General features: G+C 45.2%; 1 long non-coding RNA gene across 1 annotated transcript; it reads left to right on the forward strand.

Moving 5' to 3' along the window:
• The first annotated feature begins 2,037 nt into the window (after positions 1-2,037).
• LOC118538243 (uncharacterized) lies at positions 2,038-16,831 on the forward strand. Its single transcript, XR_004918522.2, has 5 exons — positions 2,038-2,167; positions 9,148-9,568; positions 9,740-9,867; positions 10,277-10,446; positions 16,227-16,831. It is a non-coding gene; the product is annotated as an uncharacterized LOC118538243 (long non-coding RNA).
• Positions 16,832-19,043: the final 2,212 nt, after the last annotated feature.

A 19,043-nucleotide genomic window follows, 5' to 3' on the forward strand; every position in this document is an offset into this window, starting at 1 on the left:
TAGAAGATCACTCTGACATATGTGCAAACAAATTGATGATCTGGAAAGAAAGGAAATAAGAAAGCCAATTCGGATACTTTGTGAGCTTGGGTTAGGGATGATGGGGGATACGGTGGTGACCAGCAGAGCTGCAGCTGATACGGAAGTAAATGAACGTGCTTAGTGCATCTAATACACCGGAGTTGTTGGTCAGTTAGATGTGAAGGGGTGGGAAGATGGGAAAGACTATAATTTCCATTAGAACAGGGAACATGAAGAAAACTCACAAGCATCCTGAAAACAAAGACTGACAGTGCCCTATTGTTAAATCATGGTGGGACTTTCCAAGACCAGAAAGCCAGTGGAAGTGGGCAGATCAATAGATCTGTTGACTGGTATATACTCAATGTCTGGAGACAGAAAATCTGTACTTACATTTAAGAAAGTACTCCAACTGACTCCATCCCCTTCCTGGGGCAGAGAACCCAGCTCTGTGTCCCCCTGAAAACTCACCAAGCAGAAAGGGCTTGGAGCAGAACACTCTTTCTTCCCACACCCCTCAGGATCCCCGCTGTGCGTCCACAGAAGGACTACAACACCGAGGACTCACGGGAATGCTGACAGTGACTGAATTTGCGGTACGTGCACGATGGGGAGGTGGGAACAAGAAGAACGCGGGGGCAGCGTGTCTGCAGATGGAACTTCTTCAAGGACCCCATTGGGTCACAGCGCGGTGAGCATTCATCTCTCGCTCCCTTTGCCCGCAGCGGGGCTGCTAACCGCCCGCTCGGTCTGGCTTTGGCTCACTGCCCCCGTTTCTCCTCAGCATGCTTTCCGGCAGTGCTGACAAAGCAGCTGAGTCACCCAGAGAGACTGAATCTCATTTGCCATCCTGGATGGGGAGCAAGGCAGTGAGAGTTACAGATTGAGCCCCCAGAGAACAGGAGTGACCAGGGGAAATCTTACCAGACACTTGGAATTGGGCCAGATAGTGTCTGTAACTTGTCCTGTGGCTATACATCTGAGAAAGGAGTGGATCATCAACCGAGGAGAGGTTAGTTAGAGGCTAAGCGACAGCTAATCTCTCAGAGTCAGCAAAGGGAAAGAGCAACTTTGTGTTTTTGATTAAAAAAAAAAAAATCCAGGGATAAAGGACATGACCTTAAAACTTAAAGGAAGAAAATATGGGTAAAATTTGAGAAACGTGCTTGGCATCCCCAGTAGCCCAGAGGAAAATACATACCTCATCGAGAACAAAGGGACAAACGGATAAAACAGACAGAGAGACAGCATTGAGCAGTTCTCATCCTCATCCATTTGGCATTTAGCACAGAGGCTCACTTTTTTGTCTTCCCGACATCACAGACTGCTGGCATTTCTTTCTCCTTGCTCATCCCTTCTCAGTCTTTGGTGGTACCTCCTCATTTCCCTGACTTTTGAACTCTGGGATTCCCAAGGGTTCAATGTTTGGGCCTCTTCTCTATTCTCTTGGTGATCTCGTTCATTAAATGTTATCTACATACTGATTTCACCCAAACCTATTTCTCCAGTCCTGGCCCCATCCTATAACCCCAGACTCATATATTCATCTGCCCACACCTCCATCTATGTACTTACAATATCCACTTGGATGTCTCCTGGATATGGAAGCCCTCACTGCCACCAACAGAGCTCCGGATAAGCCCCTGCTCACTGCTCCATCTGCTTCCCACTCTCTGGCAATAAGAAACTCCATTATTCCATACATTGAAGCCAAAAATTGTGGGAATTCATGTTTTACTCCTCTCTTTGCTTACTTCATAAACAATCCATTAGCAAACCCCACTGACTACACCTTCAAGATATATTCAGAATTGCTCATCGTCTCGACTCTTCCTCCATGGTCTACGCCCCCTTCACGTTTCACGTGGATTACTGCTCTGAAGGGCTCTTCCCCACCTGCACTCTGTTCTCAACACAAAAGCCAATGTAATCACAACAGCCTGCCAGACCCCACCTGATCTTCCCTATCCCCTTACACCTGTGCTGTCTTCTTCCATGGTTTTCTTTCTTCTACAACAGCATTGGCCTTGCTGCTCCTCAAGCAAGCCAGATACGATCTGCACCAAGACCTTTACTCTTCAAGATCTCTCTGCCTGCAACTCATGGCTCGCTCATTACTTCCTTCTCAGTGATGTCTTTCCCCCAGGTAATTATCACTAACTGATGATGAAGTCCTATCTCATGATGATACATTTGTTTGATGGGTTGGTTGAAGATCTGTCCCTGCACGAGGACAGCAGCTCCAGGAAGATGGGGGTCTCTGTCTTATTGTTTGCTGCACTCCCTGTGCCTAGAACAGTACCTGGCACGCAGCAGACACGGGGGGAGATATTTGTTGGATTAATTAATAGATTAATGGATATAAAGATCATATGCAAGTATGAAAAGGAAACTGAATGCATGAGGCAAGAGAAAAGAAAAAGGAAAAAATCAACAGCAGAACCAAAGTCTTCATGGCATGCACTAAAAAAGAGTTGATACATAAAAATAGAATCTATGATCTGATGATAAATTTTAAAGTCCTTCCAGAATTAATAAGAAAAACTGAAGAAAAGTAAGTGGAGATAAAGAAGACACTGTGCAAGGCGAAAAGAGACTAAACATCTCATCTTAAAATGATGATGTTATTCAAATTAATCTAGAAAAACCAGTGCTGAGCAAAAAATCAAAGACACCAGAGGAGGAAAAGTTCATATATAAGAATAAAATATAAAGATCTTAATATGTAGATTAATTAGGTTTATTATATTTTAGAAAAGATCCCTAAAATCATACCTAGACAGACTCCATTGTTGTTGTTTTTTTTTAATTTTTTATTTGCTTGCTGGGTGTTGTTTGTTCATCTGTTTGTTTTTTGTTGCAGTGGTAACATCCTCTGGGTTTTTCTCACACACACACACACACACACACACACACACACACACACACTGGACTGATATCAGTCCTTACCACTGCAACAGTTAATGGCCAAGACAATAGAGCATCTCAGTTCCAAGACAAAAATAATTACAGCACAACTTCTGAGCAGGACTGACAGGATTGGGCATGAAAGGTGCTAGACATCATCCACATCCCAGATGGTCAGTGTTACAGAAGGACTATAAATGTGGCTTCTGCATCTCCACTTCCCAGGTTCTAGAAGCACCTCCTGCACTTCCTAGCTGTGCAGTGTTCCATCACATCTCTGCTACATCAGTGTTCTTGTCTTCTGATTCCATAATCTCGGTCATTTCTGATGGTTTCCTACTGGTTGCTTTTTCTCCTGGTTATGAGTCATAGTTCCCTGCATCTTTACATTTCTAATCATTTCTTACTGGATGCTGGACATAGTGAGTTTTACATTATTGTTTCTTGGATTTTGTTGTATTCTTCAGAGTGCTGGTTTTTTTGTGTGTGACCCAGAGAAGTTACTTCACATCCATTGGACCATTTCAAGGCTTGCTTTTATAAGTTGTCAGAGTGGGTCTGGTGCAGCTTTTAGATGAGTTCTAATTATCCCTCTGGGATTCTCCTGGATACCCCTCATGCTCCTGTCTTTCTGCTCTGGATGGTGGGACACCAGAAGTCGTGTGAGCTGTCCACTTTTTGGCTGCTCTTCCCAGCCCCAGGGGGTTTCCTGTCATGCACACACAGGTCTGGACTCGACCAGAGACTCCAGGGGACTGTGTAGGTCTCCAGGCCTCTTTTTCTGTGTAGCTGTCTCCTCTGCAACATTTCTGTTCCATAACTCCAGCTGCATTAACCTCCCCAGCACCCGATCTCTGCTCTGCAGCTAGGTGGAGATTCTGAGCTCTGTGTGCTCCTGCTTGCACCTGTCTGTGTACACCTAGCACACGCTTTCTTCCCATGACACTGTCCTCATGTGTGTCATCGCTTCTGGATCACCACACCTCAACAGTCCAAACCATGGCTCATCCGGCATTTATCTCAGCCTCCACAATATCTATACGGAGTGTGAGACACATACATGTTTGTTAGGTGAACAGTTCCCTCTAGGTACAATAAAATTTCGTCCTTAAAGGAAGTCATACTGGCTAAATTTAAATAGTTATATTCCGGAGCCACCAAATTTAAGCACAGATCCTGTTCCTATTTTGGGTGGAGGCTAGAACCCATTATTGACAAGGAGTCTAGGGAGAAGAATTTACATTGCTGATATCATTCCACTCATTATCTTAATAGATGCTACATTTTTTTTTCCTCACCAAAACTATTGTGTTTCCATAGAAGTAATGGGAAGAAATCAAATTGATTTCAGAAATAAAACATTATTGCACCTAGGAAAATACATACTTCCTTGAACTTTGCTTAATGGAAAAAAATGTAGGTTGTTTTCTCTAATGGGCAAGTGAAACAGACACACACTGAGTGTAACACAGTGGCTCTGGCACTCGGGCTAAGCTTTTGTGCAGACAGGTGCCTAGAGATACGCAGGCTTGCACTCTGCTCTAAGGTACATCATTCTTGAAGGTAAGCAAACAAACAAACAAACAAAAAAACAAACAAACATGTGAGCCAATAATGAGCACATAGAAGAGTCTATAGGACTAAATGTAGCTAAGTGGGAAAATGTTTTGCTCAGATGGACAAACCAGTGGTTAATTACAGAATTTGGGGCTGTCTCCAGAGAAGGTGGCATTGGAATTGAATCTTGAAGAATCACAGGGATGTCACAGACTTTCTCCTGTGGGAAAGGGGCAGAGTAGATGCACACCAGGTCAGAATGATCTGGCTCAATGCCCTCCTTCCCCGATGTCAAGGACCTCAATGCACTCGTTGACCTTCCCGAGGCTTGGCTTCCCCTGGTGCCAGTGGGGACAGGGATGTAGAACTTACAGGGTTGGGGAAACATTTGTGTAACGTGTGTGTCCAATAGTGTTAGGGACTGAATTCACTCCCTTTAGAAGGATATGTTGAAGTCCTAACCCCCAGTACCTCGGGACGTGAGCTTATTTGGAAACAGGTCATCCTTAAAATGAGGTCCCTAGGGTGGCCCTCCCCTGATAGGACTGTCACTCTCATCAAACAGGGACATTTAGACACAGAGGTAGATGTGCACAGAGGGAAGACCACATGAGGCATGCCACGTGAGTGCGGGGATGCGGCCCTGCTCACCTCGCCCCGAAGAGTGCTGAGAGCCGTAGGAGGGAGCACCACCCTGCTGACAACTTGATTTTGGACTTTTGCTTCCAAAACCGTGAGACAGTAACTCTCTGTTGTTTTGGGGCATCTGCGTTGCGGCCCTTTGTCGTGGCCGCCGTAGGGACCTCATGCAAATGGCTGATGTGGGTGAAATGGGAAGAGCCCGCAGCCTGCCGCTCCTGTGGAGCCTGCTGGGGCCAGCAGCAGAGAGAGGGGCCCCGGTCGCCTGAGACAATGGAGAGACGACACTCGTGTAGAAGACAGGGGGGCCAGCCGTGGAGAGAAGAGAAGGAGAACAGGGCCACAATGAATCCCATTCCTGCTTCCCATGCTTTCCCAGGCTCGGGAACTCAAGCCACCCGACAGGTCAAACTGCTTTGGTTCATTCAAGACGTAGAAATTGAGGTGGAAAGTACCCGGCTTCGTGCACTTCCCATCACTGATTTCTCCTTCATCTCTAGCATTTTCTGCAGTGGCCCCACGCGGCAGCCCAGCACCGGGGAAGAATCCGAAGGTGATGAGGCAGTTAGTGTTGGTGGCCAGCCACACTGGGACAGGTTCTCGGGCACCACGGGAGCCAGAGCCGTCCTGCGTGCCCAGGCCCCCTGCAAAGCTCAGGCTCATGGAAAGGGACTCCCACTGAAGATGCGTGAGGCCGCTTGGCTGGGTCTCGGGGCGGCGGTCCATCTCTGGGCTCTGGCCGGTGTGGCTGCTGGCCCCACTCCACAACCTCCCCGGGACAGCTGCAGACGTGTCCCTCGCTGCCCGGCCAACGCTGGGTGGGTGGCAGCAGAGCATGGAAATAGCTGGAATCTGACGGGTGTGTGTTCTTCCGGCGGCTGCCCTAGGAGTCCTGAAGTCTGTCGTGGGGGGATGGTGGGGGGGAGGCACATCCCAACAGCCTGTCCAGCCCTGGAGGAGCCCACGGAGACGAGCCGGCGGCGGGCAAGCTGGGGTGCACCGTCGTCCCTGTCATTGAGCCCCACCTGCCCCTCCTCTTCCACACAGAGACACGAGGGTCCAGACAGTGGAACCAGCACCCCAAAGTCAGGCAGCGGGTTGATGTGGTGGAGGTAGAATGCCAATTTCACTGTGCACGCATCTTTCTAGATGAATTGCCATTTTATTAAAGCTAGTCATACAACCAGTCTCCCCAGCTTCTCTTCTTGCTCCTCAGCATCGGGCTTCATGGCGATCTCCTTCCCCTTTGCCCCATTCTTTTTTTTTTTAAATATTTTATTTATTTGACAGAAAGACACAGCGAGAGAGGGAACACAAGCAGGGGGAGTGGGAGAGGGAGAAGCAGGCTTCCCGCCGAACAGGGAGCCCGATACGGGGCTTGATCCCAGGACCCTGAGATCATGACCTGAGCCGAAGGCAGACGCTTAACGACTGAGCCACCCAGGCGCCCCCCTTCCCCCCATTCTTTGGCTACTTGTGATGCCTCTGGAACAGCCGAGCAGGAGCACAGGTGGGGAAATCCCACGGGGCAAGGCCTCCCTCTCTCTGTGCCTAAACGCGGGGGAGAGGTTCCTTGGAGATCTGCTCAAAGCAGACAATTCCAACAAGGATTCTTGAGATACAAGCACCCCACATGGACACTTGCAAGAGCTTTTCTGGGACCCTCACACTCGCCACCTTCCCAGTGACCCTGGATTCCTGGACAAACTGGGTGCACGTGCAGGAAGTCCTGAAACTGAAGTCACTGTCAGCCCAACACATCAGCTCAGGCTCCCGAAAACAGACATCTGCAACGTGTGCTTGGTCTGTGGACAGCGTGTGAGGAACGGGCCCGGAAGGCTACCTGTGAAGCCCGGCGCTCACCTCCTGAAACACAAGAGTGAGTTCTGATTCCATTTTCGGCCGTTCCTAGTTGAGGGTGGGACCTGGCGCCACCATCTCTCAGCGCCAAGGCTGTTGACTCTGCAGGAGCCAGTGTTGCCCATTCTGGGAAACTGAGGCAGCCCGGCCCTTTGTGGTCGTGAGTGCGCTGCGCTGGTTGACCAGCAGGTGTAGACAGCGACAGGGACACATCCCGAGAGCCATTTCTCCATGAGGCCTTCCCTGCGCGGCGGGGAGGTGTGGATGTCCGGGGAGGGCCAGGCCGTCTGGGGCCGGAGAGACCCCTGGTCCTCTCCCTGTGCAGGGCGGGACGTGATGGGGACAGAGGCGTCTGCATGTGGTGACAAGCAGGGCAGCACGGACACGCGGAGCTCTCCACGCCTGCTCTGCTTGAGGCTCAGACGGGAGTGTCAGGCCGCCTGAACTACTGGCCATCGAGGCTGCTCGTCCAGCCCAAGTGGGGAGAAGGTGAGGGCGCGGCAGGGATCAGTACGGCAGGACACTCATTCCTGAGCCCTCCGGCCGGGTCACACTGGGAGGCATCTGTGCCCACACCCAGCAACACCCTGCAGCTCCCAAGGCCACGGGAGTGTGGGGGGACCCACCAAGGGTCCGCAGGCTCTGACGCTTCGCCCCAGGAGGGGTGCACTGCGTTCCTGAGCTCCGGGATTGCCCTCGGAGCCACCTGCTGCAAGTGCAGAAATACGTATCCTCTAATTGCTCGTGATCCCTGGAAAATCCCCGGGTGTGGCCGCCCCTGGGGGCGTCTTGCCCTGGAACAGACTCGCCGTGGGAGGTCTCCCGGCTTTCAGGGAAAGAGGGCAACGTGGGCACGGTGGCTGCTGAGGACAAGAATCTCTCAGCTTGTCTCCCCTTTGCACACCCTCCCTTCTCCCATCCTTTTGTTCTTCTGTATCTCCTTTCCCCTCCCTCACTAGAGAGGCGAGCATCCTTAGCCACTGAAGGGATAGCAGAGAACGCGTCGCTATGACTCCCTTTGCTTCATTCTGCTCTAGGCCGAGAGACGAGCCGGGCGGGGCAGTGCATGTCCAGGGTAAGGGAAGGGAAGCCCGGAGCCTTGGCACTGCTCAGTGCTCATGGATCATGTCTCCTCCTCCCTGAAGCCCACCCGTCCTTACACACACGCACCGTCTTTCACCTTATAGAGGGAAAGTGGGACGATCCGTTTGCTTCTTCATCTACCCATTCACAAACCTTAGTAAGACAGACAGTGTCAGACTTCCAGAGTTTTTTCAGGTTGTCAAACAGAGCAAAGCGATGCTGGGTTCGAGGTTCTGTGCCGTGAAACCAATCTTTGCTTCCGTGGACTCCTCTCGGGTTTGTAACCTCTCCCTCGGGGGCTGTCTGCTCATCTGGACCGAAACGTTTCATCATCTCTCAGATGAGATCCATTTCATCCGACCGAGCGGAAGATACACCGGGGGGAGCAGGGTGCCTAAGAAACCCCCTTTGCCCAGCCCATGAAGTGAGGAGTTTGACCCATCATACTGAGAGTTGCTTCTTGTCAGATCTGCTAAAAAGGGAGCCTGTGACACGCCCCCCACGCTGCCCCCACGTGTCACACACGCATCCGCTCAGTCCCTGCACAGCTGTGAGAGCGAGAATCCCGGGACAGTTCCCTCTGCGGCCACGGCCTGTGCTGCTTTCTGGCTCATCTCCTGGGCACGGCCGCTCCTGGGAAGCCAACCCACTCACCCACATCTCACAGGCAAGAATTCTCTCTCTGGCCCATGACATATTTTCTTTTTTCCTCTAGTCTTGCATTCACAAAATATGGTCCATGTCATGGCTTTGCAACTGGAGCCTGATGGGAGGGCACTTTGTCTGCATTTTATAAGTGGGATGTTGTGGACTATCTCACTCAAAGACAGTTGGTACTTTGTTATGGGCGATGCCTGGGAAGCTAGAGAGCTGCTCGTTTCTGCTCAAGACCTTGTCCGTGTCAGGCCGCATTCAGGGGAGGGTCCATGACGCCAGGACTCGGGGCCAGTCGGGGTTATCCAGAAGCCTCTTAGTGAAGCAAAGCCAGCCACATTTTTTTTCCAGCCAAGCTCCGACCCTTTGCCTGAACCCTCCCCTGAGCCTGTCCCATCTCGACTTTATTCTGTTTCTGTCTTATAGGACGAGTGTCATCTTTAGAAGTAGACACACCTGAATTCACATCTTTCTCAGCCACTCGGAACTCTCTGGCGTCCATGGCACGTTGGATAAGCTTGCTGACTCTCCAGCTCCCAGACCTTAAAATGCAGCTGCTGCCCATCCCCATGCACGGTTATCCAGCAAGTCACACCGAACTTCTGACACCACGCGAAGTTCAGGGACCTCCGGCCCTCTGTGATCGCTCATTCCCTTTCCCAAAGTGTTCCTTGTCCTGGCCCAGGGGACTGTGGGAGGAAGGACCCAAGCACGGAACATCAGCCTCTACCACCTTGTGACCCCTGTGATTCCGGACGAGCTGCTTCATTTCCTCATTAGAAAAATGGCTATATTCACACTACAGGGGTCACTGGGTCGCTAAGATAAACGATTCAAAGTTGCTAAGGTAAATAATTATAACGGAGGATGTCTTACCTATTTTAATATTTTATTCATATTTAATATTTGTGGGTACATCGTGTATGTCAAATATCTAGCACCTTTCATCCTCACAAGTACATCTGCTTGTTAGCTATTATAACCTCTACGTCTTACATGTCTTCTAATTCTGTTACAGTGAACAGAGAGTGGTCAGTGCCTGGGAGAAGGGTCTGCAGGCTCGGGGCTGGGCCAGGCGTTCCCGTTCCAAGGTGTGACCTTGGGACCACCTTGGCACCTCTGCCAAGCTCCCAGCGCTCAGGAATGGTGAGGGCAAGCAGTCTCCGAGCCTGGAAGACTCTGAGACAGTCATTTCCAGAAATGAACCAAATTAATGAATGTAGATTCAATTTTCTACAATAAGAATCAGTTCGGACAACACATTCTCTTATAGGTGAAGTCCTTCCATCTGAGCAGCTTTATGAATTCTTCCAAGCAAAGAGTTGCATGGTATAGTCTTGCTTGGCAGGTTTCTGCTTCACCTGCAGTCCTTATAATTTATAAGATAGAACCAGCACTCTATGCATAAAGTTATATAGAAATATGTAATTGGTGGCATTATTGTGTGCAAAACTACATGAAGCATTACTTATGACAGCGTCTCCCCCTCCCCCGGGTGACCTGGGGTTACATCTCCTCTTCCCCTCCACCACTGACGCTTGCTTTCTTCTTACAGATACACCTGTTCCTAGCCCAGCCTCCCAGCCTTGCCTGGAATCTACTCTCAGTGCTGAATCTTGGAGCTGCCTAAGTATTCTCCCTACTGGGCTGCATCACAGCAGAACCTTAACTTCTACCTTTGGCTGCTACAGGTCTTGCTTCCTTGTTACAGTGGCCTACGATCAGGTAACCGACAGGGAGTTAGAAGTGGTTGACCCCTCTAACTCCGTCCTCACCCAAAGCAAATACAGTTCATACAAAAGTCGAAAGATTGGGTCTGTTTTATTGCAGTGGGTACTTTTTTAAAAATTTTCCTCTTCTCTCTAGTGCCCTTGGACCTCAAATTCAGGTCTTCACCGTTTACTAGAGCAGGGATCCCCAAATTCTGTTCTCTCAGCTGGCACTGGTCCATAATCCCACATTCGTATCTGTGTATGTGCTCCTCAGTTGGAGGAACTGCTGTTTACTTTTAAAATGGCTTTCCTTATCTTGTAATGCTTCAATACCCATGTGAACTGGTGGTATTGAAATGTTTTGCTTTGTTTTTGATTTGTGGGTCTATATGAACCCCAAATCTGGAAAACACTTGTATCAGACTGTGGTTCATCATTGATTCAAAAATACACTCTCCCTGCCCCATCTTAATATTTCTGAAAGTAGGATACAACTTACACTCCATGACATGAAATGGAGCTGTGATTATTGGACACTTTCCTGTTAATTTTTTTATTGCCCACGAACGTACTCTCTGAATGGCATTAAAATATTTTGAGTGGTTGTTATGGACTCAATTTTGCCTCCGTCCAAATTCGTGTATTGAAGTCCTAACCCCCAAGGTGACTGTATTTAGAGAGAGAACCTTTAAGAAGGTAAATAAGGTTAAGTGAGGTCAGAAGAGTGGGTCCTAATCTAATGGGACTGGTACTTTTATAAGAAGAGGGAGAGACCCAGGGTGTGCACACACACACAGGGAGACCCCAATGAGAAGGCAGGTGTCTGTAAGCCAAGGAGAGAGGTGTCAGGGGAAAGCAGCTCTTTTGACCGTTTGGTCTTAGACTTCCAGCCTCCAGAATTGTGAGAAAAGTCACTTCTGTTGTTTCAGGTGCCCAGTCTTGGTACTTTGTTATGTAGCTTCTACTGACGAGTCTGAGGTAAGAGAAGAGGCCAATGTTGTCATCATAATGTTTGGAGTAGTTTTGTGAATGAACTGCAAGCTTAGCCGAACAGACCATAATAGATAAACAACAGATTATTAGATCTGAGCTCATTTAATTGTGAAAGTCTTCCATAGGTGTATGTGTGTATGTTCAGCATTAAAATTATAGAGTCTAGTAGAAAACCAAGAAACATCTACAGCTTGGAAGTAGGCAGAGAATTCTTAGACAGGCCAAAAAAGTAGAAAGCATTAAAACGTATAAATTTATCTTCCTCAAAGTTAAAAACTTCTACTCCTTAAATGACATGGTTAAAACTAAAAGACATGCCCTGACCGGGAGAAAGCCTTCTCAATGTATGTAGTTGGGAAGGAGTTTCTATCTAGATTACATAAGGAATTTGTACAACTCAATATTAAGGGGGAAAAAAGTTCAACATAAATGGGCATGAGTCTTAAATAGACACTTCATAAAAGAAGATACACCAACATCCAAAAGCCTATGGAAGGCTCCTACATCCTTAGTTATAAGGGAAATGTAAGTGAGACCTGCCAAGTAGTACTAAGACACACTCACGTGAACGGACACAGTGAAAAGACATACATACCAAGTGTTGTTGCGCATATAACAAAATTGGCACTCCTAAAAACAAGCAAAAACCCTTGATTTTTTTCATAATTCTATAATACAAGGGGAAAATTACGTTTAGCCCATAATGTATTTTTGAATGCTTAATTCTTAAAAGCGGTTGGAGTGAATAAGATCCAAGTGTCTGTCTTTCACCAAATTGTATAGAGTTCAGGGTTTAGTGTTTGGTGAGGTAGGACTATAGCTTCCAGAGAATTGCACTGTGAGCATCTGCAAGATGTTCTACCTTGTGGACTTACGCCGACGTTGTCCTTGTGGAAACAGAAGACCATGCTGTGAATACTAAGTAGTTTTGTATTACTTAAAAAGTCTTTGGATACAATTCAAGGTATTGACTTCACAAGCATTAGGAAGGAGACGTTTTTAGTACACATTCTTATTAAGGCTGTTTAATACTAATGAACACGACCGTGGGGGTAATCACTTATTTCCACTTCTTTGTTCTTTTTTTAATTGAAAAGAAGCAACCCTTAACAATCATTTCTAAACTAACTTGTCCCCTTAGGTACATGATCATATTTATTCAAAACTTTAAAAAAATCAATGCAAAATGTCTCTATAATGAAGCACTTGGCTCTTAATTATTAAGAGTAAGAATACATTTTATCCATAATGTTTTGGGAGATTAAAATCTATATTTGTTGTCCCCTCTTTGCTAGTACTCATAGAAGGGTTTAAAGAGTATAGCAAAACATACAAGAATGAAACATCATTATTTCACACCTTATTCAAGAACTATTGGTGATAACCCTGATAGAAATTTTTCTACTTTAAAACACAATTCCAAATAGTTCTAATTTCTGCTTTCATTCAGAACTAATGATGACAATGGAGATAGTACCCACAAACAGATTTTCAAATTTAGGGCTTCAGTGGTTGAGAATCACTATACTTTTTGGTATTCTTCATCTTCAAAAGCGCAGTGCCCAGCTACTCCAATGACCTTGCCAACCACTGCCGTTCCCTTTTGAGTACCTGTGGACAATGCTTTGGTATATTTGCTTAGCTTTGGGATCTATAGAATTGCCTCTCACTGTTAGTTCTAATAAAAAAGTGTGTATTAGGAATCTCAGAGCTAGGACAATCCTTACAGCGTGTTTATTTCCAACACCCAAAGCGTTATCTCTTTGCAAGGTGACCACTCTCTGATGATTCTCAATGAGAGAGAACATGCTGTTTCAAAAAGTCATTGCTGAATAACCTACTAAAATTTTTCCTTAAAATATGAAAGTATCAACACTGTGAATCAAACAAATCAAAACTGTCAACACCTATTGTCACAGTGTGTTTTAGACTCTTCCGTATCGACTGAATTTATTCCAATGGGTGTTTATTAGGTCTATAACTCAACTAACTGTAATAGTGACAATAAATTTTCCTTATATTATTTGGAAGATAAATATGATAAGCTAAAGATCAACCACATGGGGCCACAGAGAACAAGCTTCACATGTTTGTCATTCCTGCTTGTCCAACTCAAGGCACCGGTCAGGGCTGTCTTCATTCTTCTCTGAAGACGTCTCCACATTAACTATTTCAGGTCCTTCAATGATCGTACCAAGATCCTGGAAGTTAAGGGGTATGCTTACTTATTTTTGTGCCCCAACAATTTAGACAGTGTTTGATGTGACTTCAGTCTGGGGCTCAGCTAATATTAGTGGAATACATGAATTATTTCCCCTCGCCAAAATGGTTACTTCTCTCTGAAAAAGCACAGGTTTGACTCTATCCTTCTCCAAGTGTAGCCCCAAATTGGATCCTGACCAATGTCCAGAGTGATATTTTTTTGGCTTTTTTTTTTTTTAATGGAACCTAAGTTTGCTTGTGTGTCTGGGAAGCCACATGACACCACTGATGCCCGTGGACTCATTTGCCAATAAAATATTAAGTTCTTTCCAAGGTTTATACTCCGTCATTCTCTGCAACTCAGGCAGTGTTGATGTCACTAACTTAGGTCCATTGTGTCTAGTTCACCATAATGTCAGTAATAAATTCTTCCTATGTGTCAGCAATAGTTCCAAGACATCTCTTTTTTTTTGCATTAACTCAATTAATTCTCATAACAGCTCTGTAAGAACTCACTTTGACTGTAGGAATCTCAATTGCTTAATTAATAAAATGGGTTGCTCCTTGAAATATAGAGAATATTTTAGAGGATCAGAATGTACTGCCACAAAAATAAGGAGTAAGAGATTCTTAAATTTCTGGAAAATATGCTTTAGCAAGAGCACGTTGCTACCAAAGTTGAGGCCAGCAGCATTGCCTGGGAACTTAGCAGAGACACAAATTCTCAGGTTTGGTCCAGGTATACTGAATCAGAATCTATGATTTAGCAAGATTCTCAGGTCATTCCTGTGCACACGCAGGCCTGCGAAACAGTGTAGGGAGGTGCCCCAAGAGGGGGGCTGCCTAAAGTCCTAGCACCACACACATTCCTTGCCACGGACTCTTCATAAATAAATAAATAAGTAAGTAAATAAGTAAATAAATAAATAAATAAATACAGGCAAATGCCATCCACTTCGGAGTTGCAGTTTAAAATAAACTAGATTAGGGGCACCTGGGTGGCTCAGTTGGTTGGGCGACTGCCTTCGGCTCAGGTCATGATCCTGGAGTCCCGGGATCGAGTCCCGCATCGGGCTCCCTGCTCAGCGGGGAGTCTGCTTCTCCCTCTGACCCTCCCCCCCTCTCATGTGCTTTCTCTCTCTCTCTCTCTCAAATAAATAAATAAAATCTTTAAAAAAAATAAAATAAAATAAAATAAAATAAACTAGATTAAATATATACACATGATCAGCCCAGCACCGAGAATGTCACTGATATTTTTTACATATTTACTGAATCCAAATATGATATTTTAAAGCAATGCCTTCTCTTCTCTGATGTAAAAAATCAATACATGTTCATTGTGGAAAATTGGTAAAATGCATTTTTAATGTGCAGTTTTATTTCAGTTTAAAGCTAGATAAAAGGTAGCATGTCTATCGGCATTACCTTGAATTAAGTGACTGTTATAATAAAATACTTGCACTGCACTTTAGAAAATCAGGTTCTCTTTTCTTAAACTATATGATAACAAGAACAAAATGTACAAAATAAATGTGTCTCGCAAAACAAAACAAACCACCAAATACAACTTTCATAAGAGGTGGAGCTCAGTGGAAAGAGGCCGGGCTTTTGAATTGGGTGGTCAAGTCTGGATCTAGAATGTTCCATTTAGTAGACAGATGACATCAGACAGGACCTTTACGTCATGTGAACCTCAGCGTCTTCATCTGTTTGTTATGAGGATTTCATTGAAGGGAGAGACCTAACTCTGGGGCCGCCTTGGGGTAGGCTCTGGATTAATGGGGGCCACCATAGCGATAGAGTTTCAAGAAGGTCTTTCTTGACAGCTCCTGAGAATGGAAACTCACTACAGGGTTTAACATCAGTGTGGAGCCCAAAGTAGCTTCCAGGCAAGCGAGAGTGTGGCAGGGAGTGGCTCCCTTCGAGGGAGTGTAAAGGTTAATGTCACCAAGGGGACAGGTTTCTTATCAAAGCAGCTCTGTGCTGGTGGTGACGACATGAGGGTACCTGATCACCTGCAAAATGCTAATGAAGGCGCTAAAGACCACAGTCTGCAGAACTGAGGTTCTACTGCTCCCGTGGGTTTTGCCCAGAAGCGTGGGCAGCTGCACAAGTTTCCAATTTATCTTCAAATATCTTTCCATGCTCTCTGGTCTTTCAGAATCAGTGAAAGTGAAGTCATTGGAAGAATAATCCATTCATTATCAAAGGACAAAGATGACGGTGGAAATGGGATACATAGTTTAGCTTACAGAACCTGTTTTAAAACCTGCTGTTATAAATACTGCTAGGTAGCAGGCCAGGTGACGTTGACAAGCTCATTTTGTCTCAGAGAAGGAGTCTGAACCGAGTTCCCAGGAAATCACTGCAAAGTAGCTACCTAAAATACCTCACTTCTGCTCCTGTCCGTCAATGTTTGGCTGCAGAATGCAACAGGAGTGTGGTGGGGAAGATGTGGGCTGTGGCCAGGGGAGAGGATTCTGCTTAATGAAACAAGTTTCTAGAACTCGGCTTCAGTGTCCAGCCTGTCTACCAAGTTATTGGGCTTGTGGCAGGCTTTGTACGCAATCTGATGAGTGTTCGTGAACTTTCTAGCTCCTGCCAGCGTGAAAGGTCCTGGTCTGTCCACGCAGATGTTTTCCTTCACTCCTCTGAAGAATGTCTTCTTGTCACATGGTTCTTGGACTTTTAATGGAAAATGAAAAGCAAAGTAGCGGTGAAGAAAAATGATGCATGGAGCAAAGGCGAGAACGTTTTTCTGTGAATTTTGAAGAGAGATGTATGGAAGTGGACCCCTTCCTAGTTGTACTTGATCACAGGGAATACAGTCCTTGACCTTGCCACCTTTGAATTCACCAGCATGGGTATGACTTCCTAGTTGGCAAAAGTTTGTTGAAATGCTCTTTGGTACCAGTCACTGTTGGTGTTCTCATGAAAGGGAACAGAGCTGTAAAGAACAATCCCTGCACCAGCTAAAGCGAACACCCAGGGGGGAACACGAGGTAAACACGGGTGCGTGAAAACAAAGCCAACAGGACAAGTAATGTCACAAGGCAGCATGTGACTTAGGGAGACATGAAGGACATGGAAGAAGGCTGGCTTCCAGCTGAGGGAAACAATGTGCTGGAGGAGAGTGGAAGTCTGCAGAGAAAGTGGTAAGAGTCTTCTTCTGAAAGGTGGGAGGATTCCAGATACACAGAGAGGAGAGGGCAGGGGTGTGGCGGGAACTAAGCCAAAACTAGGTTTTGTTCTAGAAATGTGGACTTTTTGTTCCTTGCTCTTTTTCTTTCCTTCTCTCTCTATTTCTCCATATACATATATATGGAGATATATATATGGAGATATATATATAAAACACAAAATGTGTTAAAACTTGTTCAGAATCTATTTACCAAATAACTTTCTATACTAATTTTGAATTGGAAACACACCCCCAAAACAGCTCAAGAATTTTCTTTTTGTTTGGTTTTGTTTTGTTTTTAGTGGCCAAAATAAATATTAACTGACCTGAGGAGACATTTGAAAAATTCTTGGGCCATCTTAACTCTCTAAAATCAAATATTACCTCCCTGCAGTTCCCAAAATAAAAGCTTCTGCTTGAAAGCGCTTGCCAGCAAAACAAATGTTTGCTGCAGAATGCTACATACAGTTGGACTGTTGAGACATTACTAAATAAATTCCCTGATTGCCAAATCACACTTTTTTGTTTGGAAAATTACTAAGATTGGTCATATGCCCTAAGATTTAAAGTTAGCTTTTTATAGATGAGTAATAGTGTGGGATACTCTGAAAAAAGGAATGACGGTAGAGAAGAGTAAAGTACACTTTATGGATAATACACATTTCGATAAACAGATGTGAAGCCCACATACAAAGGCAACGACTTGCCCCTGATTTAAATGCTTGCTAAAAGGCACACACTTTATGTCATTATGGCTAGTGGTAGGCCAGCCCATCTATGGTCCCAGACCTTTGTGTTTACAAAAAGATTTTGCTGTAGAAAGCAACCTCAATCAAGTGGACTTCACTAATTTAGAATTTATAATATTGCTTGTAGAAATTGTTTGAAGTTCTTCTTTTAAGATAAAAGGGTAATTTCAGGGTATTTTTTAAAAAATTTTTATTGTTATGTTAATTACCATACATTACATCATTAGTTTTCGATGCAGTGTTCCATGATTCATTGTTTGCGTATAACACCCAGTGCTCCATGCAGAACGTGCCCTCTTTAATACCCATCACTGGGCTAACCCATCCCCCCACCCCCCTCCCCTCTAGAACCCTCAGTTTGTTTCTCAGAGTCCAGCGTCTCTCATGGTTTGTCTCCCCCTCTGATTTCCCCCCTTCATCCTTCCCCTCCTGCTATCTTCTTCTTCTTCTTCTTTTTTTTCTTAACATATATTGCATTATTTGTTTCAGAGGTACAGATCTGTGATTCAACAGTCTTGCACAATTCACAGCGCTCACCATATCAGGGTAATTTTTTAAGCAATTTAGCGGATTGAACTATTTTGAAGCACCATGGGAAGCATTCATTTGCATGTGAATATTTTATAAACTTTTCTGCAGATCACTGCAACCTATGTCTCTAAGCAAGTTTCATCTTAAGTACGTGGACTTTTAGCCACCTTGAGGGTTTTATTATTAATATTCTATTTGTTTTTACATATCCTTAAAAATACTAAAGCTGCATGCATTTCATATTGTTCCCAATTTTAACTATCTTCTGTACCCAATTTCTATGAATTGGTGAGGTTTGCTTTGAATAACTTCTTTGGCACATAGCTAGGACATCAGGTAGTGTTTCTTCTGCTAGCTATAAGACACAGGTAACTCTGGGACACTGAAGCCTGAAACTCTTAAAATTTGGGGGCCTGATATAAAATTCAGAATTCTCCAGCATGCCATTGCATATGGTATTGACACTTTATGTTAATAATGGGTATGTATTGCTCACTTACTGCATTTTGACAGTGCTCTATACATAAAGAAGAGTATCCACTGCCCCAGAAGGCTAGTATAAATTTTCCAGCACAATTGATAAAACAAAAAAAACAAAAACAACATATGAGTAGAAGGGTAAAAAAAAAAAAAAAAAAAAACGCATGGCTTTATAAGTATATTAGTTAATGTTGAACATGGTATTTGAATTTAATAGAGCTCCCATCATGGAAAGATCATAAGCTTTACAATGTACAATCTAGAGGGGACATTCACCTTGTTACATGTTAGAACTTCTGAAGAATGGACATGCCCAAGTCTCATTCCTAGAGATTTTGACAGAGCGAAACTGAGGTGGGGTCTGGCTGGGAATTTTGGAAAAACTTTACAGATGAGGGGCACCTGGTCGGTGACGCTGGTTGGGTATCTGACTCTTGGTTTCGTCTCAGGTCATGATCTCAGGGTGCTGGG

Source organism: Halichoerus grypus, chromosome 10 (genome assembly GCF_964656455.1).
Source record: "Halichoerus grypus chromosome 10, mHalGry1.hap1.1, whole genome shotgun sequence".
Taxonomy (NCBI): domain Eukaryota; kingdom Metazoa; phylum Chordata; class Mammalia; order Carnivora; family Phocidae; genus Halichoerus; species Halichoerus grypus.